The sequence below is a fragment of the Cyanistes caeruleus genome, chromosome 7 (genome assembly GCF_971803275.1).
Source record: "Cyanistes caeruleus chromosome 7, bCyaCae1.hap1.1, whole genome shotgun sequence".
Taxonomy (NCBI): Eukaryota; Metazoa; Chordata; class Aves; order Passeriformes; family Paridae; genus Cyanistes; species Cyanistes caeruleus.
This window is the reverse complement of record NC_141707.1, coordinates 38,672,357-38,683,405: the sequence shown is the minus strand read 5'-3', so window position 1 is coordinate 38,683,405 and position 11,049 is coordinate 38,672,357. Positions and strand designations below refer to the sequence as shown.

Here is an 11,049-nt window from a genome sequence, read left to right as displayed (position 1 = left end):
TTCATTAAAAAAAATAAAGTAAAACTTTCCAAAAGTGAACAGCCCAGGCTCAGAGCCAGCACTGGTGGAACTCGTAAAAGATGATGGTGCAGATGAAGGTTGTCTGCCCTGATGTTCATTTTAAATTTCCAGTGTCCTCTTCTGTCTCCTTTCACACATCTCTCTTTAGTTTTTCTCTGATTGTTTCTTTCTTACTGCAAATATTTTTATGACAACAGGAGTGGGCAATTCTGATGTGCTGCTGTAAATTTCCCTAACGAGGTTCCTCTTCTACAGCCTTGCATCTTTCCCATGTTTCCCTCTCATCCAAAGCATTAAAGGATGACACCAAGCCAGGACACTTATGTTTGTGTCCTCTTTGCACAGATGATTGTTATATCTGATTTGATCCCCAAGTGTTAGAGCTGGAGGATCCAGGGAGTGTGGAATGTGGAAACACACAGCATCATGAAATACCTGCTTGTTTTAAACCCAGGCTTTGCTGCAGAAACCAGTCTGTCAATCACTCCTGCATGTGCTCCTCGTATGTCTCTTATTACTGTTTAATTATAATTAATTATTACTGTTATAATAACGTGTTGTGGAAGAATCATTTTTGGACAAGGAGCCGGGGTTGCTGTGAGGAGCTCTTTTATAAAAGATGGTCCAGGGTGAAATTAAGTCAAATGAAACAAGATCTCATGGGGATGGAAAAGGGAGTTGTGCTACTACTGAGGAAGGGTAGGGAAGACAGAGAAGGAGGAGAGGGCCCAGGGAGGGAGGAGAGGTGAGGGGCAGGCAGGACAAGGGCTGCACAAGGCTCAGAGGGCAGTGCTGTCCAGCCTGGCCAGAGGGCGAGCGAGGAGCGAGTACTAAAAGGACAAGACACAAAAGCCCCGCTTGTTAGAGCCAAAGAAAATCCCCAAGACCCCAAAATCCTTGTATCTGGTGTTGCAGCTATTTCTGTACCCCCTGACCCCTCCCAAAATCTGCCTGCTGGCAGGAGAGCATTGGCCAGTCCACGGCTGCACCACAATCCATCAGTGGAGAGTTTTTTCCATCTGATTGGAGAAGCTCTCCAATCAGGAGGGTACAGTGTCCTTGGTGTTCTCCTCCTGGCTGCTTGTTCCATGTGAGACACGAATGGCAAAGCCTTCCCAAAACCAGAGCTTTCCCCATCCTCTCCTGGCTCCATGTGGCACACTCACATCCCTCCTCTACCTACCCCTGACACATCAAAATTACCCCTGGTCCTTCACCTGGTGGGACAGGTGTGCCCATCCTGACAGCTATTTAAACCCTCCCATGCCAGGAAATGGGAACCCAGCTTTTAAAGCTCGTTTTCACCCAGAGGATGTCACAGAATAAAGGAGTGCTTGCTCACAGGCTGTCCCCAAAGCACCAGGAAATATAAATGTATATTTACATTGCTTTACATTGTTTTATTTAGAATGTCTCTGTATCAGGAAGAGATTATATTGGCTATAATAAACAAATTGAATATTTCTAGAAAATTCAAAACCATACTGAAATGGAAACAGTTTCAGGAAGAAGTGCAGAGAGATGCTGCAGGTGAGATAAAATTTCGTTGTGACTCTTCAATTATTGGTTATTATGTCCATGTGTTTTGGGTTGGATATTGTTTTGAGATATCAGGTGATAGCAACAAGCATAAGTAGAATTTCCTAGCTTTTATTCTCTTTCTTCTTGTAGTACCTGAATGTTGACTGAGTTCTGTGCTTTAATGGAAATCCTTCCTTTCCTGGACTCTTTGCTCTTCAAGTGTTAGAGGAGAAGTTAGAGAGTAGGTAGTTTTTCATACACCACAAGGAAAATTCCTTAATTTTACCGCTTTACATGTATACATTTTTTATCATCTAAACTTTTGGAAGCTAATAAACTGAACAGTGATAGCAGACTGGACTGGGGATTAATTAAAAGAGTATCACATACAGCTGCTTTAAATTGAAGGACAGAAAGCAAACAGGCTTTCCCACCTTGACAGTTTTGACAAGTGGTAAAGGGCAAAAATGGACAAAAAAAGTGTTTCTTTTTCATATACATTTATATTTCAAAACATAATAATTTGTCTTGATATCTTAAACCCATATTTAATGTTTGTCCTCTGCAATTTGTGAGCTTCTGCTGTAGTTCAGGACTGCAGATGTGCTCAGGGAGGGCAGGGCCCGGAATTTCGATGGACATGGCATGGAAGGGTTGGCCAATGCTGTGTAATGAAGTGATTACAGCATCTCATGCATCTTCTGATTAATAAGACTAAATTTAGTTGCCCAAACGAAAATCAGTCCTGAGCAGACAAGAAAGCTACAGGAGATTGTTCTTTCTATCAGTTCAAATACAAATTGCCCTGTGATCACTGTGAGTTTGCAGAAGATAACTCCTGTTCCATGTGGCATCGCTGCTCTTGGCATCTCACCCTGAAATGCAGTCCTGGACTCAGGCCAGATTAAACAGCTGACTAACTCTGCCTTTAGATCCAGAGGCACAGGAGAGCAGGAAAATAATTCTCCAATGTCAAAATCTATTTTCTTACTTTTAGCAGTAGCTAACATTTTGTGATATATATATATATATATATATATATATACAAGCCCATATAATGTAACAGTTTGTTTTATGAGGCTACAAGGACATATGTGGGAAAGAAATACGATGCATTTTAAAAATTTGTAGCAATGGAGATTATTCATACTTTATGTGGTGTTTGAAGTTAATATTTGTAATCTTTGTTGCTGTTGTGCTGTGCAAAATGAGCATTGGTGTTACTGAAATGACACATCACCGCGGAGCAGACATCAAATGACTCCTGGAACTTCTGATTTTTATCATCTCTAGTTCTACCACAAGAAAGCTGTGGGAGCTGAGAGTTTGTTATGGGTTTTGGGGAGGTGCTTTGAAACATTTCTTGCCTTGATGTTTTTTGGAGTGTAATTGAGGGAGGCACAAAAGATTAAGGGACTTGGTAGAGCCACCAGTGCAATGATTTGCCAACAGATTTCCCAAAAACTTCATTTTGCAGTAATTGTCATCCCAAAGAAAGTACACTTTAAAAAAAAATTGAATTAGTTGAGAAGCAAGTTGAGGTTTTTATTGAATCAGGCTGTAACTTCAGAACTTTTTCACACTTCCCTTAGTTTTTGGTTTTCCTTTGGAGCAGCAGATATTGCTCAGCTGCAAGAAGGTTCCCCTCCAATGGATGAGGGCCATGCAGAAATACAGAATTTTAAAGGATTTAAAATAAATTTAAAGGTTTTAAATAAAATTTAAAATTTTATTTCCTACCTCATTTTCAGGGGTAAACTAAAGCTGTACCCCATGAGCTGCACCTGAACACTCAGGAGGTCTGAGTTTTCCATGACTGGGAAAACCTGGCTACAGGAGTATCTGAGCTAAATTCCCAATGACAAATCAAATGGAGAGAAATGTTGTCTGGTGTGCTAAAATAATACAGGCATCCAGTAATGCCTGGTAAGTCATGCAATGCATTAAAACCCTACCAAAAAAAAAAATCAAGACAGATATAAAATAATTGGGAGGTTCTCTTTCTTCCCCTGAAGACCATCAGTATACAGTAAGTCTCTTAAAGACCAGTGTTTAAATTATTAAGGCTGCTGGTTTAATGAAAAAGTAGCAGCTCAATTCAATAATTCATGACAACAATTTGAGGCAAAGCACACAAAATATTTTTAGCATGTGTCTCAAGAACAGTTAGACACAGGATCAAAATATGCAATGTTACACACAGTATGTTCTTATCTGTTAGGTCTGGTAGAGGAAATAAACATTTTTTCCTGATGAGAAAATCAAAGTTTTGTGCCATTTCAGTGAAGTCAAGTTGACACCTGCAGAGAAGCAAGTCATGACATTTTAGCTGACTGGGTTTTTCCCCCCCTCCTCCAGTTGTGGTTTGTTTCTTCATTCTATTTACCCTGACAGACAAAAGAAAAATGTTGAGATGAGGATTTGGCATATTTTCTAATAATCCTTCCTTTTGTCTTTATTTTTCTTTTTTTTTTTTTTTTTTTTTTGTTTTTCTTTTCCCTTTTTTCCCCCTTCATTAAATACACAGCTCATACATTCTGGGCTGGGACAGTTCTACTGAGGAGAAAAAAACCACTTGAACATATTAATGTTAAAATAGTGTCCCTCTTTTCTTGTCCCCCCACCCTCAGATTGCTCAAATGTTGCTACATTCATCAAGATAATAAGCTTCAGATTTCATAATAAGAGATCTCTTTTCATGTCATCCTGACATAGACCTGCCTGGCTGAGCCAGGAAGATCCTTAAAAAAATATGAATTTAGGATCAATAATATTTATAGCTCCATTTATAAAGCTGAAGTCAAAGGCATGGATAATGCAGAATTTATTAAGGGAAATGACGCTGGGGATTTTGTTTACTGGCCTCTAATCCTACCTCAACTTCTTTAGCATCTCATTTTGTCAGGAAAACATAAGTTGCAGGTGTTCATAAATGTAAACTGGCACATAAAGAAGCTCACAAATTATATCTGTTGTGACCTAATATTGCAGTATAGGGTACTCTTCAATGGTGTTTTTCCTGGCTGCATCTTATTTTTGTTAACTCTGGGTACCATTAAAGACTATGATAAAGTTATTGCAATGGAATTGAAATACATTTTATTACACCAATATAAGTTCCATTTACCGTGCAATGTGACAGTACTTAATAATTTTATATTACAAGCGTAATTATGACATCAAATTAGTAATTTTCACAAAGTACTTGCACTAGACACTGTGTATTTTAATTCTCTGGGGTGCCTGAAAACACATATTAGCAGGGAAAAAACAGAAATGTAAAGGGAAGCACCTCATAACTCCTTCCAGCAATTTCCTAAGGATATTTATCTTCCACTGGGGTACAGGTATTATCAAGATTGTTTTTAGATTCCAATACACAGTTGATAAATCCAAAAAGTTACTGAAGTATAAAAATCATGATAAATCTTCCCCTTTGGTGGTCATGTCAAAGGTCCCCAAAACCTCTGCCTCGTTATTCTGAGCAGTCTCTTAATTTGATTAATTCCACTGGACCAGCAAGGCTGTTCCTGATGGATTGGGTGGTGGGAAGGATTAGAAACTCCAGCTCAGAGTCTGAAATTGGGAACTGGTGGAGCTGCAGAACCCCCTTGGGAATAGGAATCAATTTGTGTCCCATGGAAACGCAATTCCCTCCAAGGTAGAGCACAGCGGACTTGGCGGTGCAGAGCCACACTGGTTTTGAAGCAGGAACTCAAGATTTGCATCCAAGTGATGTAACTCTGGAATCTTTGGGGTTTTTCTCCTCTCCTTGGGGTATTCACATGGAATTAATTTTCTATTCAGGTGCTGAAAACTTTTGCAATGCAAATTCATCTGAGGGTTTGGCTTTTATCTGCTAAAATAAATGACAGAATGGGATGAAGGTTCACGAGCATCTTAATAAACCTTTAAGAGTCTGCCTTAAACACCAGTTTTCTATACTAGAAAGCTCATCAATATCTAGACAGGCATGCAAACAGCGAGGAGGCCAGTCCATTAATGAAATGTTAATGACTGAATTAGACCTGTAATAACACAAGTAGAATGCACTGCTGTGAGTCCATTAACATCAGCAGACCCTGCTGGGAAACAAGTAAACACAACATACAAAGGGAAAACTTGTGCTAATAAACAGTTTTTTGTGCAGTAAAGGTGCTCAGAAGCTCAAGCTGTAAATCCCATTCATTGCTGTTCTAGTGGGGATTTTTTTGGGAGAAGTTTATCCAAGTGACATACAGAGTATACATTTCACAGTGACATAAAAACAAAATATGCTCAACAACAAAATCCTTGCCCTGAAAATTAGCCTAAGACTGGTGCCATGTATCCTGAAAGACATTCCTATTGTTGTATGTTGTAGGAATAAGCAGTTCAATGGCAATTTCAGCTTCATCCTTGTCTTTGGGAAGAATTTCCTCCCTGTAAGGGAGCAGAGGGCCTGGCACAGGCTGCCCAGAGAAGCTGTGGGTGCTCCTGGAAGTTTTCCAGGCCATGTTGGACAGGGCTTGGAACAACCTGGGATAGTGGAAGGTGTCCCTGCCCATGGAATGAGGTGGAACTGGATGATCTTCCGTGTCCCTTCCAAGCCAACCATTCCATGTCCGTGTCTGCAGCCAGTGCAGGTGGGAGCAGTGGTTATCACCTGATAGATGGCTGACCCAAGTGAAATGGAGTTTATGGGCCCTCACCAAGGCCCTCACAGCCATCACAGAAACTGCCACCCTTGGCACTAATTAGGAACACCGTTAAAATTTTATCTCTTGCCTTAAAAGTTGATTGTGCTTTGCAGAAGGTGTTAACCCCAGCAAAGGGGAAGGGAAATACAACACTGCCAGCGGCTTCCTGGGTGCCCTGGTAACCTTCCACATGAGAGTTCTTGCCTTGGGATATAGGAATTAATGGCTTGGCTTTTTGTAATGAGAGCTTCTTCTTTCCTCTTCCAAAATATATAACTTTTGGGGGTTTTTTGTTGCTATTTTTTCAGTAAAAGTGGCATAAAAATAATTGAGTTTTCTTCCAGTCTTGAAAACCTCAGCAATTTCCTTACACAGGGGCTGAAGTAGGAAAAAACAACATGTCTGGGTCTTATCTAAACCTCCTCCTTTTTGGCAAGATTTAGAAATTTACATGAAGCTAAATATCCTATTCCTGCTCCTGGAAACCTCAGTGTATCTCCCAAGGGGCTGCTTTCCTCCCACCTTGCCCTCACCTCTGTCCAGGGGTGTGATTTGTGTTTTACTCTGTACTAATACAAGTATTTTCCCTGATATTTCCAGTGCCATTAAGAAGGATCCCAATGGTGTTTCCAAGGAGGACTTGCTGCACTAAGGACAGCTGGTTCTGGTGGTCAGATCCTGGAGGAAAATGGGGAATATCAGTTCCCAAATCCCAAGGCTGGCACAGACTCCATGTGTCACCTCAGGTGAGCTAACTGCACTCTGTGCTTTGGGTCTGTACCCCTAAATGAGGGGTGATTCCACCTCATTACCCTACAGAGCTGCCTCAAGGGTAAAACCATCATAGAAAACAACACTGGGGGGCACATAAAGCCTACAATTGAAATTACATACATTATTACCTTCCTGTTAGTACCATTCCAATTTAAATTTGGGCAATTCTTTAAGTGTCTGAGTCCACAGTGGCCTTTTGGTTCTGTGACCCTTCTTTGTTTCCTAGGATAACACTGAAGAATTTTACAGAGGAAACTAATGTAATTAGAAAAAATGCAGTGATCTGATTATGTGCATTGAAGAAATAAATACAGTATCTGAATACTGAAAGAAATGGTAGAATTAGCTGTAAATGATATGAACCACTCACTGCCCTTCCCTCTGCACAAAGGAACTGAGCTGAGCTGGACTTCTGAACCACCTTACCAAATAAAAGTAGCAGCCTTTTCAGTGAAAGCAAATTTTGATATGACAATTTGAGCAAGTTGCACTGTGTGGAGCTGACTTTCAGCAGAGCCTTTTTTGCCATTTTCACTTGTGTCCTGAAGCATTTGTCATCTTTCTTGCAAGCAAAGTTTGAAAAGTTATCACTAATACTGGATGGTGCAGGGGATGCTTTGCCTGTGTGAACAGTCTGGGCAAAGTGAGGAACTCTCAAAACAAGCTTAAGTAATATTTTTTTGCTTTGCAATCCTCAGCTGAGTCACACCAATTTCAAATTAGGCGTGATACAGAAGGAAGGGAAATAGCAACACAGGTGTAAGGTAATGTAACAGGCTAAAAGGAATAATTAGGGAAAAGTTTGTAGCTACTAGAGATGAATTAATGATCTATATTTTACTATAGAAATAATGAAAACCCTGTTCTCTTGAGAAGGGCTTTGGCCTGTTGCTGGAAGTGAGGACAGAGGTTTAAAAATTAAGTGGAAGGAAGGGAGGGGACATGAAAAGCAGAAGTTTTTGAAGTAGGGAGAGGTGTTTGAGAAGTAAGATCTGGAATGGAACAAATACCAAGAATATTGAATGCAGTGTGGGAAAGGCAGAAGGAGATCAGCAAAACAAGGAGGAGGTGGTGAGGCTTCCTCGGCTTGTCAAGGGTGATCGGCTCAGTGGCTGCAGTTTCACCCAGAGTGCTGCAGGCACTGGGGTGAAGGGATGAGGGCAGCCATCAGAACCACAGCTGGAAACCTCTGGAACAATATGTTTTATCTCTGGGTACAGACAGAAAAAGAGCTTTAGACCTGCAGGTGGGAATTCAGGGCCTCGGCACCCAGCAGCTCCTGGCTCCATTGCAACACCTCAGTCCTTCTCTCACCTCTGAAGGGCTGGCTTAATTTTCTAAACCCACCTGCAGCTGGGGGTGACAGAGTGAATATAATGAATTGATTACAGCTTGTTTAGAATAAAATTGCATTAAGGTTTCCTTCTTTCCTTTGTCCAGGAATTCCTTGATGCTGCTGGGAACCTCCCTGGTAAACCAGCCTGCCCTGAAATCCCCACCAATGAAAACTTGTTTTTTGCCCACTTTTTACAAACTTCAGAGGGTAGAATGATTTCAGCAGATGCATTTATTTGTCTGATTTTGCTGCCTGGACTCACACAGTGAGGTTTTCTGAGATATTAACTATCACTCTAAATTCTTCTCGCTTTGAGTCATCCCATCCCGTATATAATTTGAACAGGTTTTTGTATAATTATTTCTCTCAATAATTACCATTGTACAATTTCTATAGCTGCCAGTTTTGTTTTTCTCTCCTGCCAGAGAACAGCAGAAATGTATTACATGTTAGTGTAACTTATGTTTTTGGATTCATGTTTAAAATGCATGGAATATTTTTCATCTTCTGTTTGAAGCAATACCTCATCTGGGATCATATCTCACAGTGTAAGTTTACACTGAGTAAATGGATGCCTTGTACTGCAAAGGGCTGTGATCTACAATGAAAAAAAAAGGATGCAAAAAATAAACTTAAATTTTTAAGGCATTGGCGGGCCAGTGAATATTAATGGCTACAGGTAGTGACCTGGCACATGGGGACAGTCATGCAGAGAGGTTTGTGTATGGTCTCCTTTTCCCTCTTCAATAAATTGGATTTGGCCATCATTACAGCCCTTTGTTGTTGTCTTTTGATGAGGATTCTAGGAAATTGGTTTGCTGGCATGTGTGGTGTGCTGGCAGGCAGAGCACACTGGAATTTGCAGGCACAAGGGCTCCTAGTGGAGATCTAATTCCAGAAGTTGTGCTCTCCAGCAGGAAGTTCCTTAGCTTTGAGTTTTGTGTGTGCTTGGTTTTACCCCCAGGGTAAGTGGGAATAGGTGCATTAGGATGGAAGAAAGAGGTGGCAGACTTGTAAAGTCTGGGAGAAGATGATTTTTGGTACCTAATCCACCTGTGAAAAACCAATATTCAGTTGGGTACACAGAAGATAGGATGGCAACCCCTGTGTGGAGCAGTGAAACAACAAAATGATGGTTTGTCCTAAATGAATCCATGATGCTTTTTAAAATACTGATTTATGGATATCTCCTGACTAGGATAATTAAAGATAAAACAGTTTAATCTCATGAGTCATGCTGAAATTTTCTTTCAGCGACACTTAAAATTGGAATGCAAAACAAAAGAGAGAGGAAAAAACACAACAGAATATTGGGAATATATACATATGAACATTTTAAAGAGATTGGGGTCAGGATGCAAGTTTGAGTAATGATAAACAATTAATAATTGTGGGTAGCAAAGGGTGATTGGAGGAGAGCAGTCAGATCCTCTGTGGGAACTTGGGCACCAAACTCTTCTTTGCCTTTTAGTGCTTTAAGTCAGCAAACAGGCTGAGTGTGCAGATGCATTTGATTACTGATGGTCATTATAGCACGAGCAGCACCGTGATTTATTAGAATAGTTGTTGACTGGGATTCCAAGAAAAGGTAATTGTTTCAGAATTATCCCCACAATTAATTTCACATGTGTGAAGTCCATTAACTGCAACTCCAGGCCATGGGATCTGTGTAAATGTTCACAGCAAGAGCTGAGGTTTGGGATGGGAAGGACGGGCCTCTGGATTTTAGGGGAATCTGAGTGTGGATTGGGTTTTTTCCGGCTCTTTCTGACCAGAATGTTCAAAACCAAAACTGGTTATTCCATTCCTCTGAAATTCCAGTGTGCACCAGTGGATGGAAATGTTGATGGAATGGAAACATCAGTGATGCAAAGGTGCTCGGACTGAGCCAACAGTAGCTTTTGAACACGGTGTGACACGTTTTAACACATTATCAACATTGATCCTCAGTCATCCTTGGGTTTTAATGCTGCTTGTGCTGTTGCTCGACAGTGGAACGGGGATAAGGTGTTAGACTGTTGTAAGAAATCTGTATTATGAAATGCTCACAAACACCTAAACCCCAGCAGTTTGCACCCTCAGCAAACACAAAATATACATTACGACTCGTGATACGGTGAATTTTGAGCAGAATTAGTCCTTACTCAATCATTCAGCAATGAGAAATATTGAGTTGTTTTTCTTAAGGATTAGGAAAATTCTTTTGGAAGGAGACAAACATTTGTCCCTGCTGGAAGCTCCTTCAGCTGTAATGCATCATTGTGCCTGACCAGCCCTAGAAACCTTGGAAAGACAAAATATGTACAAGCTGGTTGTTAAGCATATGTGATATGTTTTGCCTCGTCACCTGGCAACGAAAAGGTTTCTCTAAACAAATTTCACACATTGCCAAAATTCCAACTTTTTGAAACACGTAAGCTGCTTGTTTTTTATTTATTTCTTTCCCCTTTGTCAAACTCAGCCCAAGGTAGGTCTCTCAGAAGAGCAAATGCTAGCGTTTCTGCTGGGGAACGAAAAAACTTGTGTAAATTTAATCCACTCAGCATTACATACTTCATGTAAACAACATTGGGACTGTATGAAAAGATAGAAAAATACACTGTCTGTGGAATGATTCATAGTCTGTCCTACAAGTGTTTTAAAATTAACAAGCAAATCAACACCGAGTAACCTTTGATTGACCTCAATTCAGCAAATGAACATAAAATTAAAAAAAAA

General features: G+C 40.4%; 1 long non-coding RNA gene across 1 annotated transcript; it reads left to right on the top strand.

Moving 5' to 3' along the window:
- The first annotated feature begins 1,296 nt into the window (after positions 1-1,296).
- LOC111932341 (uncharacterized) lies at positions 1,297-9,098 on the top strand. The gene is made up of 4 exons (XR_002866101.2): positions 1,297-1,395; positions 1,490-1,551; positions 6,822-6,967; positions 8,436-9,098. It is a non-coding gene; the product is annotated as an uncharacterized LOC111932341 (long non-coding RNA).
- The last annotated feature ends 1,951 nt before the right edge of the window (positions 9,099-11,049 follow it).